Raw genomic sequence first — 22424 nt, 5'->3', positions numbered from 1 at the left:
GCTCCAATACTTTGGCCACCTCATGAGAAGAGAAGAATCCTTGGAAAAGACCTTGATGTTGGGAAAGATTGAGGGCACTAGGAGAAGGGGACGTCAGAGGACAAGATGGTTGGACAGTGTTCTCGAAGCTACGAACATGAGTTTGACCAAACTGCGGGAGGCAGTGCAAGACAGGAGTGCCTGGCGTGCTCTGGTCCATGGGGTCACGAAGAGTCGGACACGACTAAACAACAACAACAACAACAAAACTACACATATATATATAGAGAGAGAGTAATTGTGAGCATACTGGTGCCTTTAGAGAATTCTGGGCCTGTAGAACGTGTGGTGTCAGTGTAGTATAAAAAAGGTAAAGGACCCCTGACAGTCCAGTCACGAACGACTCTGAGGTTGCGGTGTTCATCTCGCTTTACTGGCCGAGGGAGTCGACATTTATCTGCAGACAGTTTTTCCGGGTCATGTGGCTAGCATGACTAAGCTAAGGTTACTAGATTTTTTTAATGAATCTGGGGATACATAAACAAACAAACAAACAAACAAACAAACAAACAAACAAACACATACATACTACATGTTCAGGAGGTTGATGCTGCAGCGATGGCGGTGGCAGAGGGGCAGCCGCTGCCTTCATCTCAACCACCATGTTTCCCCTTCCTCCATGGCTTCTATCTTTTCTTCTCCATGAGCATGGGCAGCCCCTGAGTTGTTGGTTCTTCGGTGGTGGTAGTGGGGAAGCGGTGTGCGGTGGGTCAAGCATGGAAGGTGGAGAAGGAGGGCTGAGAGCGGCGGCAGCGAGGCTTGGGCAGTGCGATGCCTCCCTTCCCATCGGAGCAACCCCAATCCCATTCCTACTTGCGTGCAAGCAGGAGGGGGGGGATCCCTCAGCTGCGAAGGGAGGCTTCACTCTGCCTTTTGGAGCAGCCCCATCCCACCTCCTACTTGCGCGCAAGCAGGAGCGGGGTGGGGAATCTCTCGGGTGTGAAGGAAGGCTTCACGCTGCCTATCAGAGCTTGCATGCAAGCAGGAGGGGGCAGGGATCTCTCAGTTAGGCAACGGGAAGCCTCCCTTCCCAGCTGAGGGATCCCCTTAGTTGCTGGGGTCAGGGAAGGTAGAGGCGGCCCGGAAGCTGCATCTTAGAGCCCCTGCACCACCATCATATGGGGACTTCTGAGCAGCTCCTGAAGCCAGCCAGGGTGAACTACTCCGGGCTGTTGAGAGTGCCGCTGCTGCGTTTCCCAGGGACATTAGATGAAATCCAGGCACATTCCAGGGATGGAATTTGTCTGGGGAGTTATTTGCAAATCCGGGGACTGTTCCTGGGAAACGGGGATGTCTGGTAACCCTAGTCTAAGCTGCTTCTGGCAAAACCAGAGCAGCGCAGGGAAACGCTGTTTACCTTCTCACCGGGAAGTAGTTTACCTTCTACTTGCACTTTTTTGGCGTGCTTTTGAACTGCTAGGTTGGCAGGAGCTGGGACCGAGCAACGGGAGCTCCCTCCGTCACGGAGATTCGAACCGCTGACCTTCCGATTGGCAAGTCCTAGGCTCAGTGGTTTAGACCACAGCGCCACCCACGTCCCAGCAGTGTAGTATAGCTGCACTCATAACTAGATGAAGGATGTGAATCCTGCACCTCTCCACAGGCATCCACCAAGGAACGATAATCCCCAGACTCCATCTTTGATTTAACAAAGAGAGTACATTTCTAGAACTTGTAGAATCTGAGAAACAAGGCAATGTGCACTGCCACTATTCTCTCTCTCTCTCTCTCTACCCCACCACAATGGTTTACTTTGCTGCCCCCCCCAGTGGAAAAATAAATTCCTGCAGACACCTATGCCTCTCTCGTCACCTTTAAAGCTTTTAGCACTTCAGAAGTTGGTCTAATAAAATATTTCATCTTATCTATTATGCATCTCTTGTAAAAATTAAATGGAAGATTAATATTGCAAAAGATACCTGGTTCCTTTCTGCCCAGGGCTGCCACAAGTTCTCCTTGCCTTTGCTGTTATTATTAAAGAGTCTCCATCTTGAAATACCCTGGGCTTCTCCGCAGGCATATGATTTCCACTTTTAAAAACATGTATTCTGCATTGGGGTGGGGGGGGCATAGTTTTTTTAGCCATTAGGGCATGTTGAATTTTTCAACTATCAATTTCCAAAAATGAGATGTGCAAAAAAGTTGTAACTTGACTTGGGAATTCAAAGTATTTTTGTTCAATTAATATAATTTAGTTTTGGTTGGTAAATAACTACATAAAAAAACTGACTTTTAAACATTTTTGTGGAATTTCTAATAATTTTAAACTTGCCATATTATTTTTTTGTGAAAAAATGGTGTAAAATTGCATTAAAAGCATTAGAAATGATTGCCAAGTACTTACAGTTATATTATATACTAATACTATTTATATAGTTATATATTATACATAAAGGTAAAAGGGCCCCTGACTATCAGGTCCAGTCGTGTCCGACTCTGGGGTTGTGGTGCTCATCTCGCTCTATAGGCCGAGGGAGCCAGCGTTTGTCTGCAGACAGCTTCCGGGTCATGTGGCCAGCATGACAAAGCTGCTTCTGGCGAACCACAGCAGCGCACGGAAACGCCGTTTACCTTCCTGCCGGAGCAGTCACTATTTATCTACTTGCACTTTGATGTGCTTTTGAACTGCTAGGTGGGCAGGAGCTCACCCCGTTGCAGGGATTCGAACCGCCGACCTTCTGATCAGCAAGCCCTAGGCTCTGTGGTTTAACCCACAGCGCCACCTGGGTCCCTGTGGGACCCATATTTTATATTAAATTTTATATTAAATACATATTTTATATTAAATTGCATATTACACACACACACACACACACACACACACACACACACACACACACAGGAACTTGCTTTCACTGAAGGCCAGAGAGAGAAGACTACTTCTGTTGGACCACATCACATTGGCTTGCCAGACCTGCCTGATAGTAACAGAAAAGTCAAAAAGCGGAAGCATCTAGAAGACAAGAGAGGGCAGCTTTCTGAATGTGAGAAGAGAAGGAAGGAAGCAGGATGCTTCAAAGCCATCAAATGGAGTTCTGCTTCCGCCTGCAGGAGTGGCTGACCCTTGTTCCATCCCTCCGACCTTCATGAGGAATTCGGCGGTTGCCAGGGGAGTTAAAGGCAACCCCCTTACCTCTCCGGGGGTTACGGAGAGGGCCCGCGGGCCCGCGATGCCCCCAAACCCACTCCGACTGTTCAAGGAGTGGGGGGGGGGCCTGGGCTGAGAGCACTCATGAAATGTCGGATCTCCCGGACGCCAACTTGCAGAGCAGGATCTCCATGATTAAAGAAGATAATTAGGCGTATTCATGGACATGCTTCGGAAGGAGGGGAAGAAGCTCTGTTTACTGCCAAGGAATTTGTGCTGCTGAGGGTGAGAAGTCAAAGCTGTATCTTATCTGGAAGAAAGATTGATGGGGACGTAACGAGAAGGGAAGCGAACTTTTTTATTTTTTTTCATATACTCTACGAGTTACTCCATACCTTCCCGGACGGGACGTCCTTGTTTGTTTGGAACAAATGAGAGATAAAGAATACCTGAGTGAGTAATGAATTATAAACTATTCTATTGAGCATATCCTTTGAAGTTGTAAAACTACTGAAGAGAGAGGCCCCCCTTTAACTGGACGGTCGGAGTCCCTGGAATGCGTTCGGTGGATTTATGGTTGTGACGCACTTTGAATTTGAACAGCGATTTGAAGCTAAGTTCAGCTACAGGGCAAGGAGAGCCACAAACTTATCAAGAGTCTATGCATAATGTGACTGCTGTTTCTTTGCCCGGAAAAAAGATTGTTTGCAAAGATCGTTGGTTTAAAAAATAAAAAGCTTAAGAAAGCGAAAGTGATCTAAGCTTTTTAAGATGGCGCTGCTCCGTGTTGAAATGCTGACGCAACAGGACATTCCAGACAGAAGATATATGGGGGGGCCCAGGACGATTAAAACTCACACAGGAGAAAGAATATATGTGAACTCTCGTTTGATACTTATCTCAGCAGCTGTGAAAAAATCGGATGAAAGAAGAAAATATTTTAGTGACTGGTGGGGAAAGATCGGGATTATTTTGGATTTTGAGTGAAGATTTGGACTTTAGAAAAAGACGGCAGTAGACGGGTGCGAGGAATCCCCAAATTTTTGAAGCATGGGAACTCCAGAAAATATTATATGATTTGGCATAATATTCGGTTTAATTGATATGTATTTGTATAATTTGAAATAATGAATGTGATATAATCGTGTTTTAATTGGAAAATTAATAAAAATAGATTATAAAAAAAATCAAAGCCATCAAATGAAATAATTTTCTGTGCTGCTGAAAATAAGGAACAAATAGCTGATGCCCAAGATGGAAATGATGGAATTATGAATTGACATTAGGAAAACCAAGAATGCATTCCACTTCTAATAAAAAGACAAACACAATAGAAATACATAATGTTGCTGTGCAGAGCACCAGATGTGGTGTTGGCCTGTGTGCTATAGCTGCTGTTATGTCAGGAATCAGACTGAAGGGTATTGTTCTGAGGAAGAATGGTGAGAGCCCCCCTCTCCCTTTGTGCAAGAGCCTGATCCTGAAGCTCCTCTGGAGCAGGAGGATAGTATCGACCTAGAACAATGGTTTGCGGAAGGACACAGTTTGGGAACTGACAGTTGGGCTGACCTGGGAGAAGAGCAACCAAGGGGAGAGGAACAGGAAGAGAGTGAGCTGGTTGAATCTCCCTCACTAGAAAGTGTGCAGGCCACGAGTCCGAGAGCCAGGCGTCTGGATATGGTAGCCTCTCCGAAGGCTCAGTGGTGGAGGGGTCACATGGTGAGGAGATGGGAAGGCGGAAGTAACAAGAGGGAAGTGGGAGGAACTCAGTTGGGAGCACCTGCATGATGAGAACAGATCCTTCATGTTTGTGCTGTGTTTAATAAACCTCTCTGTTGCTGCCAGAAGACTGCTTTCGCTTTGTGCTGTTATCTACAGAGAGGGGGAAGGTCAGCCTTGCCAGGCAGCCGGACACGATAGCACAGCCCTCTTTATGGATGCTGGCTTGATCACTGAAGAAGGCAAGAGACTTGTAGCTGAAGAAAAGGTTATTAAACCCCTGGATCAGGACTTTAAGGATCTTTGTCGGAATGGTGAAGTTGACGGCTTCTTCTTTGACCACCATGCATAATCTCAGAACAGCATTGAGCCAGGTGGAAGATATCTCTACCTCTACAGAATGGCTCAAAGAGAGAAAAACCAGCTGACGTTATTGCCAATAATCTTGTCGATTTCATGAATAAGGGCATTGATAAGTGCCTACAGGCCATTGGGGCTAATTCTACAAATGTTAACTCTGGGTGGAGCCATACGTTGAGTAGCGGTCAGGCTTGGTCATAAGCTGATCTGGTTACTTTGTCCACACCAACAGGTAACATTGGCTAGATGCACCTGCAGACCTTGAAAGTGATAATTTGCCAAACTCTCCATTGGAGAGCCTCTTGCTTCACTGAGAGGCAATGCCATGAAGTTTCTGTCTACTGATCAAGCATATGGGCATCAGATCACACAGGCCATAAGGACAGGAAACTTTCCATGGATTTGAAATTGGCCCAGTGAGGCATTCAAGATGGTGAACGATAGCAGAAAGCTAAACAACTTAAGATTGATAGTGGAATACATTGTTTGCATGTACTACCCCTGCTGGTTCAACATCAAAGCAAAACACTCGGGCTGTGGCGGATGCTGTTTTGCCAACCATTCAGCACTCAGTGCTGCATTCAGTGAAATGATAATCCAGACACTCTTGTGCTCAGATGGCAGCGAGGAGAGCTGGCATCCAAAAGGTTGTTGACTTGAGGGGCGGAGATTATGACAGGCTGGGAGATCTGAGGAAGACACCTTCCATCGCCCCCAGTGCTTTGTCCCTGCTGGAGCTGATAGACTAGTCTGATGGGGTATATGAACCTCCTTTGACATGTAAACTTGCTACAGTGGAATTAAAGAAGTTCATTGGTGAGCCTATGCAAGTTCCCCAGTGGCCCTGTCATGCTCAGTCTATGGAGAAGTATGTGAAACAAGTCACAGAAGCAGCAGCCAGGGTGTCGACACATGAGAAACAGGAGGGCTACATGAAGCATGAGGGCTACATGAGGGCCATGAAGCAAGATGGCGGCTGATGTCCAAAACCAAATCTAAGCAAGGAATGAAACTTGTTGTTTAAATTTCTTTTTAAGTGATGTTGTTACTTTCTAATGTTGTTTTATGAGTACCAGGTAATATTGTATGCAGAGAAACAAATTTTTGTAACATCACCTGACATTTTCAGAAGGGAAAATTAAAATTATTTGGTTTTCTGAGAGCAGTTTATGTGCTTTTTAATCAAAAGTAGATGTCCAGTTAAAAAAAATTAGCAAATTTGTTTTTGTTTGTTTTTGGCTTAATTTCTATTTTTTTCAAATAATTTTTATTCATTTTTCAGATACAGAATCACAAAAAACCAAACATAAACTCAGAACAAAATATAAAACAAAAATGAAAAATGAAAAATACAACATAAAAAAGAAAAACTCTCAAATCAAAAAAGTTACACCCATTACTACCCCTCACCCCTGTCCCAGCCTAGCCACCATTCTTCCTCAATAATCCCCTGCTGTTTCCCCATTTCTTCAAATGCTGTAGTACAAAACCAACCAACAAAAATTCTCTTCCCCAGCCCTTTCTCAATTTTTATTCCCTTTGTATTCTGACTCCAGTATGGATCCTGCCCTCCCTCTCTCACTGGGAGGACATTACTCCATGCTGGCTCTTCTTTGGTGACTCCTTGAATCCCCCCCCCTCACTGGGGGAACCAATTCCATTACACTGTCCAAGACTCGTGGTTGTTCCTCTTGCGAGACTTCGCTCTCTGTTGGGGTTAATCCTTTTTCTCTGTCCTGACAATTCTGGTTCCTTTCACGCCATTCTGTATTACTTTTACGCAACAATATGTTATTTTGCTGCAGCTCATTTCTCAAGTCCAAAAACAATTCCAAAAGGTCCTTCTGGAAGTCAAGGCCTTCAGACGATGTTATGGCTACAGTCATCCTGTTTACCTCAGATTTCATGGGAGCAGAGCAGAGCAGGAAGTTGAACAATTGTATTTCCAAAAACCTCAGAAATCAGGCTTATGTCCAAACTGGTTATATTTCTCATTTTAAAAATCTTTTTCATGTCTTAAAATTCTTATGTCCGTCTATAAAAGCAGCAATGTCAAACTCTCTTCACAATTGACAGTTCTCAATGTCAAAAGGGTAAACAAATTCCTTTCTATTGTGACGTCATAATGGCGGCTCGCTACTTCCTCCCGGGACCCGACTTCAGTTTCCAGGGGGATTCCCCCAGTCCAAATTGACCATTTTTGCAGGGATTTTGGTGAATTTAATCCTTCTCCCCTTTACCCTGCCTCCGGGGGAAGGAATTAGGTCCAGTCCTTGATATTTAAAAGATTCCTTTCACTTTTCTGGCTGTAGGCAAATTAACTGCATTTACAGTCCTCTCAATGGGGGAGATTGACTTCCTATTTAGATCTCCTCCCATGGCCAATTCAATCCAATTATTAAACAAATTTCTTAAATTTCTCCTTTTACTCACGGTATCCAATGTCCTCAAATTTTAATTTTTAGGAAGAACTGATCGCTGTTGCCTGGCAGGGTCTCAGCTTCGTGCTTCCGAGGTAACTTTGTTCCGATGCGCCACGATTTGCTCCAACCCCCTGCTCTCTCGTCGCCCAAAAATAGGCAAACCGAGGGAGGGGGGAGCTCGCTTCTGGCATCTGCCGGATCCACATCCCCAAAAAGCTCGATTTGGGGTTTCTTCTGGGGGGCCTCAAAAGCACTCCTCAACCGAGGAAAACGGCACCCGCCATTGCTGCGCAATCGGCCGGAAGTCTCTCAAAATAATAGCAAATTTGAATCCTTCATGTTGTTGTTTAGTCGTTTAGTCGTGTCCGACTCTTCGTGACCCCATGGACCATAGCACGCCAGGCACTCCTGTCTTGCACCGCCTCCCGCAGTTTGGTCAGACTCATGTTGGTAGCTTCGAGAACACTGTCCAACCATCTCGTCCTCTGTCATCCCCTTCTCCTTGTGCCCTCAATCTTTCCCAACATCAGGGTCTTTTCCAGGGAGTCTTCTCTTCTCATGAGGTGGCCAAAGTATTGGAGCCTCAGCTTCAGGATCTGTCCTTCCAGTGAGCACTCAGGGCTGATTTCCTTCAGAATTGATAGGTTTGATCTTCCTGCAGTCCATGGGACTCTCAGCCAAATATATAAAAGGATGCCATATAGAGAAAGGTTGTTTTCTGCTGCTCCAGAGAAGAGTCTCCTCCAGCACCACAATTCAAAAGCATCAATTCTTCGGCGATCAGCCTTCTTTATGGTCCAGCTCTCACTTCCATACATCACTACTGGGAAAACCATAGCTTTAACTATACGGACCTTTGTCGGCAAGGTGATGTCTCTGCTTTTTAAGATGCTGTCTAGGTTTGTCATTGCTTTTCTCCCAAGAAGCAGGCGTCTTTTAATTTCGTGACTGCTGTCACCATCTGCAGTGATCAAGGAGCCCAAGAAAGTAAAATCTCTCACTGCCTCCATTTCTTTCCCTTCTATTTGCCAGGAGGTGATGGGACCAGTGGCCATGATCTTGGTTTTTTTGATGTTGGAATCCTTCATACCCCAAACCATATTTTGAAGACCCCTCACTGTAGAAATTTGGAAAAATTAAGCTTCAGCCCCTAAAGTGACAAATCCTATTCAGCCATGGGCCTCTGCATTCCCTTTCTCTTAATTGGCTGATCAGCCTCTTTCTCCACAAATGTACAAGTCTTTGTCCTTTCTAATATCTTCAGAAGCCATCACTGCTGGGACCACTAAAGATTATTTATTTTTTAAAAAAGATCAAGTCATCCACAATTAAATTGAACTCCAGGGCTCTCAGGCATTAAGCCTCCATATTGTTGAAGAAGAAAACACCTAGACTGCCTTTTAGTTCCCTCTTTCCCTAAACAGAGACTGACTTTTCTGTCAATTTCTGTTATTAGTAATCAAATACTCAATAACTCTTAATAAGCACAGATGTTGCTGAAAACAAATGCAATCACAGTTCATTAGAACAGAAGCAAGGCATGCTGTGTGACTCTCTAATTGGCTTGTCCCTAGATGGAGGGTTACTGTTGTAGCTCGTTTCTCATGATAGGTCTTCTGATCTTCTTCATTAGCAAGCTATTTACTATCCCCAGAAGGGGATGTGTGGATGCAGCCAATGTCTGTTCTGACAAATGTGGGAATTCGAAGCTTTGATCAGGGTGTTGATCATGTGTGTTCCATGACTGTACAGAAATGAAGCAAGAATGTTATAATTAGTGGAAAAATGAGCTTCCTGAGCATCTCAGCCTACATTTTAAAAATCAGCACCAACTTCCTAGTCCTTATGCCTTGACCACAAAGACATACCCTCCAATATTTCTCCCATGAAAACAGGGACATCGCATTCCATAATTTTAATTTTACTATTTATACCCCACACATCTTGCTGGGTTGCTCCAGCGACTCTGGGCAGCTTCCAACAGATATAAAAACATTTTTTAAAAAAAAAACACATTTAAAAAACCCTTCCGTATGCAGAGCTGCCTTCAGACAGCTCAGAGGTTGGATAACTTCATACCCTCCAACATGTCTCCCATGAAAATAGGGATGTCCCAAGGAAAAGTGGGGCAGTCTGGGAATCAAATCAGAAACTGGGACGGCTTCTCTAAATCAGGGAGGTCCCTGGAAAATAGGGACACTTGGAGGGTCTGCAAAGATAATACTTTGAAGTGTACACATGACAACTGGTGAATCACAAAGGCCAAACAGGATGTGAAATCCAGGAGGACTGGGAGATACCTTCTACCTGATCCAATCATTTGCCCATCTAGCTGTGTGTTGTACACTCTACTCAACTCCTTTTTCCTACTCCGCCAGGGTCTCAGGCAGAGAGGTCTTTTCCGACTTTACTTACTACGGACACCTCCAACTGGAGATATCAGGGACTGACATTGGAACCTTCTTGGTGCAAAGTATACTGCATGTTCTGCTAGAGGGCTACAGCTCCTTCTGTGAGTAAGTTTCCAGTGGTCATAAAGTAGGGTTTGGGAGCATTACATACCCTCCTGCACATAATAGAAATATCAAATTATGCATCTTGCTCCATTTGCGCAATTTATATAGGTCACAGAATCTGGATTTCCTTAGTGGAAAATTGGAGTGCCTGTCACCTTCTCTGTTATTCATTAAATGCAGAGCTCTCCTTTTAATCTCATGGTTCAGGTAGAGCCTACTGACTCTGATCTAGCAACCTCTCTGGGGTAAACTATGCTAAAGAGAGGACTTTGGCATAGCTGCTAAGTCCCCTGTTTCCCCTGTTTTTAAAGCCGTTTCCTGCTGTCATCCCGAATGGCAAAATACCCCATAATTCCCCCGGATTTCATAGAATCATAGAATCATAGAGTTGGAAGAGACCACAAGGCCCATCCAGTCCAACCCCCTGCCAAGCAGGAACACCATCAAAGCATTCTTGACATATGCCTGTCAAGCCTCTGCTTAAAGACCTCCAAAGAACATAGCTGCCAAGTTTTCCCTTTTCTCGCGAGGAAGCCTATTCAGCATAATGGAAAATCCCTTTAAAAAAAAGGGATAACTTGGCAGCTATGCCAAAGAAGGAGACTCCACCACACTCCTTGGTAGCAAATTCCACTGCCGAACAGCTCTTACTGTCAGGAAGTTCTTCCTAATGTTTCTTTCAATGCCACTCTGCCCATGTCTGGGCACCGGAAATCGAGCAGCGCCGGCACTGGAAGTTGCTTCTACGCATGTCTGGACATGCGTAGAAGTGACTTCCAGTTCCACTCTGCCCATGTTCTGGTGCCGGTGCTGCTGATCCCGTATTTTTCTAATTGGGACTTGGCAGCTATGGACTTGGGGAGTAGGTGTTTAAGAGGAAGAGGCATGGCTGGACTGCACAGCAAAGAGGAACATGTTTCCATTTCTACTGCAAAAATGAATGACTAACTAACTAAATAAAAATCTGCTAAGGCTGCAGTTAGTTACCCCCCACTATGAGACCATAGATGTGATTTATCTCTTGTAACACAATCTTGGATTCACTCTAAAATCTGAATTCCTGGAAGGGGGAACTATATTTTATGAGGGTTTTAAAAAAAGGAGTAGGGAGAATTACAACAACCTCATTTTTATTGTTCACCTTTGTTTGGCTCCCCCCCCTTCCACCTATACTTTGTAAATGTAATTTTGTGTGTGCATTGAATGGGGATTGATTAAGCAAGGCTTTTCATTGCTTTAAAATAAAATAAATGGGTTTTCATTCAGAGAGTTGAAATGCAGCCTGTGGAATGCAAAAACCAATGTTTGCAGACCTGAGGACAAAAAAAGGTGACTTAGCATCGCCAGTGAATGCCTCCTTTGAAACATGGAATGTGGGGGACACTGGTGTCTGTGTGAGCCTCCTATTTCAATAGAGAGTGTGTGCTCAGCTGCAGAGAAATGAATCCCTCAGACCAGAAGCCCGAATGGTATGTCTTTCAAAAGGCAGCCTTTCCGTCTGCCCAATAATATTGGCCACTGGACTGAAAAACATTCCAGTGTATAAGACAGAGATGTCTCCTGTCACCATTATTGGCCAGAAGAATTAGATCTGATGAAGAAATAAAAGGGATATCAGTGGGTTATAAAGCATATAAACGGAATGCTTTCGCAGATGATGTGGTGGTAACTGTGGAAGACCCTATGGTTAGTATACCAAGGGTTCTGGAACAGATTTCTAAATTTGAAGAAGTAGCAGGTTTTAAGTTAAATAAAAGCAAAAGATTTTTTTTTGGGGGGGAGGAACATGACTGATCAGTATAAAAAAGAACTACAGTCATTAACAGGATTAACGATCGAAAAGAAAGTCAAATACCTAGCAGTGTGGCTAACAGCAAAGAATATAAATATTTTTAAAGATAATTATGTAAGAACATGGAGAGAAATAAATAAAAACTTAGAGGTGTGGGGAAGGATGAACTGGTTAAAAGAATGGATATTATTAAAAAATACTGATATTTTAGACCTTGAAGGTCACAATAACAGGTTTGGTTGGCACACATATTTGTGGTTTGAAAAGGTTAAAGTTCATAAAGCTTTTCTGAATCATGTAGTAAGGAAAGCATGGCGGCTTTTCCCACTGGAAGTGATATCCGTAAATATATATATGATAAATTACTTATATATATGATAAATCTTATAAAGAATTATTAATCGAAATAGATCATGAGCTGAAATTAATGTACGAGGATTATTAACTGATTGGTTACAATATTATTATTATTTATTATTTACTAGCTGTACCCTCACTTACCTTATGCTCCCGGCGGGGCAGGCAGGCGAAGGGGCAGGATCCAGCCGTCTGCCTCAGAACAGGATTCCTCTATCTGCCGGGGTTCCCCCCCCCTCGTATAACTGATGTTCCCGGCATGGCCCATCGGTCGAAGGGGTAGGATCCAAGCGTCAGCCTCGGAACAGGAGTCCTCCACTATCTGCCGGCGTTCCCTTTCCCTGCCTCATATAGCTCATGTTCCTGGCGTGGCCCAGCAGTCGAAGGGGTAGGATCCAGACGTCGGCCTCGGAGCAGGAGCCGCCCACTCTCCTTTGGCCTTCCCTTTCCCCCCCTCGCATACCGGTGGGCCAAGGGGCAGGATCTGGCCATCGCCCTTGAAGCAGGAGTCACAAGAACTTCTGACACCCACAAACGGACACTTACATTTTTATTTATATAGATTGAATTGATCTACTGTCCTATGCCCGGAGGTCTTAGGGCAGTTGACATAAAAGGATCACAGCATGTAAAATAAAAATAAAAGCAATAACCCAATAATACCCCTCAAAAAAGAGCCACATTTTAAAAGGGCATAGGCTGTAAATCAGATCAACCAAAGGCCTGGTTAAAAGGGAACATTTTTGCCTGGTGCCTAAAAGTGTCGTCTTTTTTGGCGATCCCTCGTAGCCGAGTAAGATTGTCTTCCATAAACACAGTTTTAACAATGAGTCCGTAAGTGACTGTGGAGGCCAATTCTGGATCTACACGCCCTCCACATTGGTTTCTGGGCAGGAGCTGATCACCTCCGAAGTTGCGCTCCGTGCCGGATGTGCGCGGGGAGAGGCGGTGGCGGGGGAAGAGCTTCTCCCGCCTGCCTCCCCCGACATTTTCATGGCAATGAAAATAATGAATAGAATTGGGGCAATAACACAACCCTGTCTAACACCTGATCCCACTGTGAGAGCCATTGTTATCTGCGATTGTTGCTGTCATATTATCATGGAGGAGCCGAATGATGTTTACAAATTTATCTGGGCAGCCAATTTTCAGAAGGACAGTCCACAGGGCATTAGGATTTACAGTGTCGAAAGCCTTAGTCAGGTCAATAAATGCCATATACAGGGGTTGGTTTTGCTCTCTGCATTTTTCTTGAAGCTGTCGAGCGGTGAAAATCATGTCCACTGTCCCCCTAGAAGGCCGAAAACCATTTTGGGATTCAGGAAGGGTCACCTCGGATATTGTTACCAGACGGTTTGCTAAGATCCTTGCAAGAATTTTGCTGGCTGCAGCTAATAGAGAGATGCCTCAATAGTACCAATCTATTATCATTTCTCCAAGGAAAATCCGCTGTTTACTGGTGAATCATCAATCCGCAAAAACATACACCCCTGAATAAAAAATTGTCCCTCTTCTCTTGAATGGGATTTTGTGGGGTTTCCTGCAGGGGGTGGTGTCTGGGTGTGTGTGTGAGTCTGCTACCACCTCCTTTCCTCCTTTCCCCACCTATCTCTACAGGACAATATTTCCTGTTGTTTCTCCAACTTTGAGCAGCATACTTCCAGAATTCTTGGCTTGTTTGTTTTACTTTCCCTTGTTTAGCACTCATATGAAAATTGTGATCAATGATATACGTGTCTTTAATAATAATAATAATTAATATGTATTGGAAGTGTCCTTATATATTTACTGTTTAAATGACAGCACTTTCCTGCCTGAGCATTGGGGTGTCATTGTCCCTCCCCCCCAATTTTCACCACACTATTTCATAAGCCTGGGAATGGTAAAAAAGTGTGAGAGAAATTTGCTTCCAAATTAAGGTCAAAGCCTTTTTATCAGGGACTTTTGCATATAAACTTCACTTTGTGGGTTCTTCTCTTTTTAAAAAACTTTTATTAACACAGTCATAATCAGTGGCAAGCTGGAAAACCATAAAATCTCAATAGGAGACACCGAAAGTAGATGCCATTTCTCCTCAATTTGGAGGCCCAAATGCTAGACCCCAGCTGTCATAATGACTGAGAGCAGCCACACCAATCTGTTTGTCTTCCTCAACAAATAAGGAAACATCTTTATCTCCCCAAGCTGTAGCTAATTTGGAGGTTTTGCAAGCTGACATGCAGTTTGATTAAAATGACCTTGAGCTAACAATTCATTTTAGACGGCTCAATGATCAAAGTAGTCCAGACCTTCTGTAGCTTATTCTCCTCCCCAGATCCCCTATAAAAGAGATTCCCCCCCCCCGCACTTTGCTTCTGGTGCCTAGAAACAAAACAAAAGCAGCAAAGGACTTTCCCCTCCACTATCTAAATGTGTACCCAGAACCATCCATTTTGTACCCACTAGAAAGATACAGAGGAAATAATAGATGACTAGACTTGAGGCTTGCAACAATACCCAAGGCACTGCACACATTTTTCAGCTGTGCTTGCTTTTTGTGGCCTAGATAATACTGCTCCTTTTCTGTCCTTGGCAGACAACTAAGCTGCTCTCATTTTATTCTCTCTCTCCCGCCCCACCTCCAATTCCAGTTTTCAAAATCTTCCTATATCTGTGCTAATATTCATCTTATTCACTTAGATGGCAGTTTTCTCTATAACTGCTATGATATAGGGAGTTGGGGCTATAAATGCAGCAGAATGAGGTGGCAGATTGCTGAGGTGAAATAATAGACAGCTCCACTTTAAGTTGGAGAAAATACCAATTTGGAATGCTTCCCCGTGGGGAAACCAGAAGCTCTCTCTCAATACAGAAAACAAGGAAGATTCTACCCCAGACTTTCATTGCTGTTTTCCTGTTTTAAATACAGAAAAGCATAAAAAAATATGAACTACCCAGGTCATATTTCCAGAGGGACCCTGGAAATTACAGACCAGTTAGCTTAATGTCTCTTCCAGGAAAATTGGTAAAAAGCATTGTTGATGATAAAATAGAAGAATAAACCTCCCTGAGATAGAACCAGCATGAATTTTGCAGGGTAAGACCTGTTGGAGAGTGTTAACAAGCATAGAGATAGAGGTAATCCAGCTGTCATTGTGCGGTTGGACCTCACCAAGTACATCTGATTAAATGTAACCATCATGCGATAAGAGGAGAGGTCTGTTTGTGGCTCAGGAACTGGCTAAGAAACAGGAAGCAAATCGGAGGAGTGCTCTTGATGCTCTGGTACTTGTGCTTTTTAACTCGTTCAGAAAAGGGCAACCAAAATGATCAACTTCTGTATGAAGAAAGGTATCTGGGGCTTTTTAGTGTAGAGAACAGGTGAGTAAGAGATGGCCTGATAGAGGTGTATAAACGTCTGCATGCTGTGAAGAAAGCAGGTGGAGAAAAGCTTTTCTCTCTCTCATTGAACACTACAACTTGTGGACATTCAGTGGAGCTGAATGCTGGAAGATTCAGCACTGGCAAAAGGAGGGGCTTCTCCACACAGCACATGGTTAAATCAAGGCATTTGCTCTCAGAAAAGGCAGCAATGGCTGCCAACTTGGATAGCTATAGAAGAGATTGAGGCCAATTCGGGGAAGAGGGCTATCAATGCCTACGACCTCCACAGCTGGAGGCAGTATTCTTCTTCTGAATGCCAGTTCCAGCAGGAGTAGAGAGTGTGGTTGTGTTCGGCTTTTGCTTCCTTTGCTGCTTCCCACAGAGGTTGGACACTGAGAACAGGATGCTGAACTCTGATCCTGCAAGCTCTTCTTCTTTTCTTCTATAAATAGGAGCCAAGGCATTCGTTTGGTTCTAATTGGTCAGTCGATGGACAATGAACACACTGAGCCCCATTTTGACCTTCTAAATGGGTGCTAGTGCTAGTGCTTTGTGCTCCCCACTTTGAATCATGCAACATCTGGTGTAGGAGATCCAGGAATGACTTTTTAAAAATGTAACAGACACAGGGGTCTGAGTTTGATTTGAGAAGCAGCCCGAGATGAATAGGCTAAGCATTTCCCTTTCCCTCTGTACCATTTGCCCAATCTAAACACCTCCAAAGCTGCTAATTCATCCCCCCCCTGCACCTACTCAATCTATACTTGCGTCTCTCCTCCAGTAGGGGAATAATTCAGATCAAACCTCTGAGCCACTGCCTGACTTAATCTTCAAGCAAATTTTGAGATGGCACCGTAAATATTGGTGCCTAGCATCAAGTTCCCTCAGGCAAAGAGCTGCCATCAAGAAGCTGCCAACTGAGTAACGTGCCGGCAGGGTGGGAGGAGCAAGGCAGATAGACTCAGATTTTGGCCTCTAGATATTTCCATGTTGGCTCTCCACACCTTTCACCCTTACTGGTTCCATGGAATAAGCAACATATACTAGGGAAAGGTACACTGTCCTCCTATTAGTTGCATCTAAGTTCCACTGAATCAATAACAAATCCCTGAACATTCGTGGGGAAATTTTATTCTTTCTCCTTCATGTGAACTTGGAATTCTTGTTGTTTGACTCCTGGTTCAATGTCACTTGATTGAACAGATGAAGAACTTGTGTTTTGAATTTGAAAGCACTCTTTACAACATAATTAGTTTCCCTAGAGGGCTTTCCTTATTAATTTTAATTATGTATATTTTAATTATGTACTAAAGGAGAGTGACTATGGAGGCACAGTCTGCGGCTTCCATGCATCACAAAAACACATTATACTGCTATCCTTCCTGATGCTGAAGGCTGCTTTTCTACACTTTTATAGCAAGCAACCAATTACCCTAGCTAAAGTTTCTATTGTTATGAGATGAAGGTGGTTAGATGAGAGTTGAGACCCTTCAACCCCCCCCCCCCCGGCATCCAGCAAGTGTTAAAATATAAGCAAGGCTAGCTTCCTGTGTTGAGGTGATCACCTGGGTGATGGGCCATTAAGAGAACAAAGGGGAATCTGTGAGAGGCAACAAATGGGTGGGGCTTCTCCCTCAACTCAGAGATAGATAGAAGGACAAAGCCTGGATTTAGAGTTGAGTTGCAGTGATGTGGGCCAGAAGCAAAGCAGCAAGCTGGGGAGCAAGCGAGACAGAGCAGTGATTAATATCTGTTTGAATCCAAGGCTATGACCATGGGAGAAACAAGACCCTCATGGAGTGTTAATGCTGTGAGCCTCTCCATCATAGGCTCAGGTTGTATCCTACGTATATGTGTAAATAAACCATACATCATAAAGACACCACAGTCTCCACTGTACTTCATTCCAAAGGAAACATGAACCCTGGGTGAGCTGTCTTGGGCAGGAGGGACATAAGTGATGCCATCCCAGTTTCCATGGTCATGGAAGACAAGGCCACAAGGTGGTGACATCACTACGGAAGGTTCTGTTGAGGCCTTGTTCCTTGTTCAAGGCTGAGATCCTGGCCACATATCTGTTCTTTAATGTCAGATCTGTGCATAGTAAGACCTCATGCAGTCATGATTTGATCCAAGATGATTGCTATTTGGATAAGCAATGATTTAGGTGGTTGGCTACTGTGGTAACAGACTGCCAGAGTAGATGGTGTGATTGAGCAGGGCTTTCCTTATGTTAAGAGAGAAACACAAAACCCTGGAGCCTCACAGTTTATGCAGTTCAAGTTGCTTTATGAGATTTTGTTAAGTCATAGAACATAGATCATCCTAGGACAATTCAGTTACCTGATCCAGAGAAACTATCTACTGATAGGCATCGTGAGGGAGAGCAGTGACAGCATAGCTACTGTTTTCCCCACACTTGACCAAAATAAGTCTTTCAGCACAACAGAGGTGGATAACCTCTGGGTCCAGGAGGCTAATTAGAGCCAGCACAGTTCCCAATTTGGACTGCAATGCCATTTTCCCCAAAACACACTGACCTGCCCCACACTGGACTTTGTATGAGGTGTACCCTTGTCATGTAGGGTCCATTTCTTCACATTCTTTTGGTGGGTGCCTCTGCTTATTTGAAACTTGACCTTGCAGGATGCGTGTATTTGAGTAAGCATTTTCATGATCCATTATAACTGTACATTTTTCAGTCAGTGGCACCTGGAACTCCTGCAATCTTGCAACACTCTCCTTTAAAAAGAATGAAACAAGGGTCTCTAACTGCTTGTTAATAAAATAAAAAAAATCCTTCAGTAGCACCTTAGAGACCAACTAAGTTTGTCATTGGTATGAGCTTTCGTGTGCATGCACACTTCTTCAGATAAGATAATCAGATAAGATAAGATAATACAGATAAGATCTGTTAATACTTGTTGTTGTTGTTTAATCATTCAGTCATGTCCGACTCTTTGTGACCCCATGGACCAGAGCACACCAGGCACTCCTGTCTTCCACTGCCTCCCACAGTTTGGTCAGACTCATGTTCGTAGCCTCGAGAACACTGTCTAACCATCTCGTCCTCTGTCGTCCCCTTCTCCTTGTGCCCTCCAACTTTCCCAGCATCAGGGTTAATACTTAGCTTTCGTGTAAAGCACTTCAAATATATTATTTCACCACAATTTTTATAATAGCCATGCAAGTGATCTTAGCATTATTTTTACTCCAATTTTGCAGATGACGAACTGAAACATGGCAAAAATGAGATTCACGCTTGGCGGTGTTTTGATTTGCAGCAGTCTCTTAGCCATCGTGCACCACCAGCCTTGAGTCATCTGCTTGAAAATGCCATTGGAAGCAATGCCAGTAGAGTTAACTGATACTAATGATAAACTATCATAATTACAACGCTGTAGGATCACGTCTTACATAGGGGTTCGCTTCCAAGGGTTCCACATATATGTAAAAACTCATGTGCTCAGATCCTTGGGAATCAAAACCACTTGTGAGTATCCTGGGACTTCTGGAACCAGGGCAAAAGTTGCAGAAGCCCAGGGATGCTCTTGGGCTGTCCAATTTGCCCTGAAAAGTTATGGGAGCTTCCCAGACCCATTCAGAGGAAAAAAGGAATATCTGGTGGGAAAAGAGCAAGAGAGCTTCCGCCAACTGGCCTTCACTCATGCATTATTGAAACTGCACAACTTAAAGGAGCATAAGATGTGATCACACTGCACATTCTGTGGCTAAGGCATGGTTATGTATATGGAGTTACGATGAAAATCTACAGACATGAATACCAAAAGCTAGGAGATAGAATAATTTAAGCAAAACAAGGAACCCCCTCCAGGTGTTTTCTGGCACCCTTGTTTAGAGATGCACATGATATTCCTAGTGTGTTGTATCTGTGTGTGATATTGCTGGTGGTGGGGCTGAAAGAAGAGTGGCTTCTGAGTCCATCGCTGAGACAAGATTTGGACCAGAAGCATTTTATATCATAGCTAACATTATTGGAAGCTGATGGGTAGAAGGGGAGATGAAGAGGAGATATAAGGGAACATGAAACCTTTTTTTGCTTTGATTGCAATCCACATTCTCATCTGATAATTGGAAGCCCAGGATTTGTTAGTCAAGGAACTGTATGAATTCTCACAATTTGCTCCATTCATTAATCAGATTTAAACAACCTGCTAATTGCAATTAATGCACCTTTTCCGGGTTTCTGAATTTTTTTCTGTTCATAAAGTCATAGAATCATAGAGTTGGAAGGTACCCCGAGGGTCATCTAGTCCAACCCCTTCAGCTAAATCATCTATGACAGATGGCCACCCAACCTCTGCTTAAAAACAGAGGTCCACAACTTCCCGAGGGAGACCGTTCTACTGTTGAACAGTTCTTACAGTCAGAAAGTTCTTCCTGATGTTTAGTGAGACTCTCCTTTCTTGTAACTTGAAGTCAGTGGTTCCAATCCTGTTACTTGGTTTTGGAAGAAAGGTTGTTTGGGATATGGAATAGCCACAGCACAGAATCTAAAATAGCTTCTAGTAGTGTGGGGAACCCAGGCTGAACAGGTGTGCTGGTGGTAATTTGCTGGGTGATGTCAGCTTCAGCTGCCTTTGGCCAGGGGGCCACTGCTAGATACTCAAAGGACATACCTTGGGTTGGCATTCTTCTGTGGGCGATAATAATAATAATAATAATAATAATAATAATAATAATAATAATAAATTTATACCCCGCCCATTTGGCTGGGTTTCCCCAGCCACTCTGGGTGGCTCCCAATCAAATATTAAAAACACAATACAGCATTAAACATTAAAAATGTCCCTAAACAGGACTGCCTTCAGATGTCTTTTAAAAGTAGGATAGTTGCTTATTTCCTTGACATCTGATGGGAGGGCATTCCACAGGGCAGGCGCCACCACCGAGAAGGCCCTCTGCCTGATTCCCTGCAACTTGGCTTCTCGCAATGAGGGAACCGCCAGAAGGCCCTCGGTGCTGGATCTCAGTGTCTGGGCTGAACAATGGGGGTGGAGACGCTCCTTCAGGTATACTGGACCGAGGCCATTTAGGGCTTTAAAAGTCAGTACCAACACTTTGAACTGTGCTCGGAAAGAGACATGTTTTGTTGCAGCTGGACAGATGAAGGCATCCAGTTGTGCTGCTGCAGATGCACCACAGCATTTCCTCTCTCAATGGTCATTTCTCCCCTGGTCATTGCTAGGGATACATGACTTGACTGCCTATCTCCAGAAATTCCCACAGGGCGGGAATGTTGCCAGCCTCCATGTCACATTTGCAGACATCTTTGTAACATAGAGTTGGTCTGGATGGTAAAAGACCAGGATATCTTGGTCCCAGCTGAAAAATCTTGGGCCTTGAGCATCCTGACAACAACAGCAACAAAAAAATGCTACAGTTCTTATTCTTGGGCAGAAAGCAATAGTAGTAGCTAATCAGTTCAGGACTACAGCCCTAATACATTGACTTTTTTTTAAAGTAGCTTGTAAAATTAACAGAAATGTCCATTTTAAAAGTATCATCGTACTTTCTTTTCTTTCCTTTGGATATAAATTACAATCTTGCTTTGGAGAAGATGTTCCAGAAGTACTGTAATGTTTCTCTATTGCCTTTCAAGTGCTGCATGTGCTTGTCTGTGTTTATTCCCATGCACAGAGTGAGCAATGCTTGCTTCCTGTGTCTTTGAAGACCTCTGAGCAATGTCATCCAGGTCAAAAATGGCAGGTCCTGCACCGCCACCTATTGGGCTCTTGGCTTCCCAAAGGCAGCTTCATCTTCCCACAAGGCGACTTCATTAATTGCTTGCTGTCTCCAGTTCCACTTCAATGGGGCTGTTGTTCTTTTGTGATTCTTGCCTGGTTTGAAATTGCTTTTATTAAGTTGCTTCTAAATCAGGCTTGTTTTGATGGTTGTTCTGTGAGAACTCTATCAGCAATTGACCCAAGGGGGAAGTCAAAGTGGGGCAGAGGGGTGAGGAGATGCCTTGCCCTCCCTTCGTCCTTTGATTAATTTCCATATGATCTTTTAACGACAGCACAGCCTGGCAGGGTTTTGCTTCACCACAGAACAGCACCTGCTGCAGGGCTCTCTCAGCCGGGGGAGGGAGGAGAGGCTCCTTGACGCTCCCATTTATCATAATTGCTTCTGGTCCAATTTCATTCACGCCTCACGTTTTTGATTGTCTTGGATTAAACATTACCAGAGGAAATGCTGCTAATAGTTTTTTGCAGTACACCCCCAACATCTAAGGCATTTATTAAGGGAAGGATTATAATAAATTAAATGCTTAAACCAGCACTGTGTAAGCATTTTTGTCTTAGATCAAAAATGTTTGCACTAGTTGTTTAAACATTCAATTTATTATAATGGGGAAATATCATTGAAAAATAAGCATGTTAATTAAACTTGGGTTTAGCAGAGTTATCCTGAAAGGACACACTATAATGAATACAGACAGGTAGAATCTGCCTGCCCCTTTTTTCTCATTATGAAAATGAACATTTACATATTGAAACCCTGCAGCTATTAGTTATTTTTAATGAACAGTGTTGCTATTTCAAAGTTGAAGCCCTCATATGATGCAGCTGAGATATTCCTAGGTCAGGAAAGAACTTTAGCTAATTAAATTGCAGAGAAGTTCTTCGCCACAAATAATTGATTAAAGTCGTTACACGGATAATCAGTTTCGCAGCTAAGTAAATAACTTAAAAAGAAGTAGCCTCCAGTAAGAAAGGGTCACATGGAGGTGATTACATGTAGGC

At 43.7% G+C, this 22424-nt stretch overlaps 1 long non-coding RNA gene across 2 annotated transcripts; it reads left to right on the top strand.

Annotated features, from left to right (window-relative positions):
• The first annotated feature begins 2896 nt into the window (after positions 1 to 2896).
• On the top strand, positions 2897 to 6368 carry LOC148684710 (uncharacterized). Of its 2 annotated transcripts, none has more exons than XR_015951247.1 (2): positions 2897 to 3580; positions 4035 to 6368. It is a non-coding gene; the product is annotated as an uncharacterized LOC148684710 (long non-coding RNA). The 2 variants fall into 2 exon arrangements; XR_015951248.1 differs by having other exon boundaries at positions 4032 to 6368.
• Positions 6369 to 22424: the final 16056 nt, after the last annotated feature.

This window comes from Zootoca vivipara, chromosome 8 (assembly GCF_965207765.1).
Source record: "Zootoca vivipara chromosome 8, rZooViv2.hap1.1, whole genome shotgun sequence".
NCBI lineage: Eukaryota > Metazoa > Chordata > Lepidosauria > Squamata > Lacertidae > Zootoca > Zootoca vivipara.
This window is presented reverse-complemented; position numbering and strand designations above follow the sequence as displayed.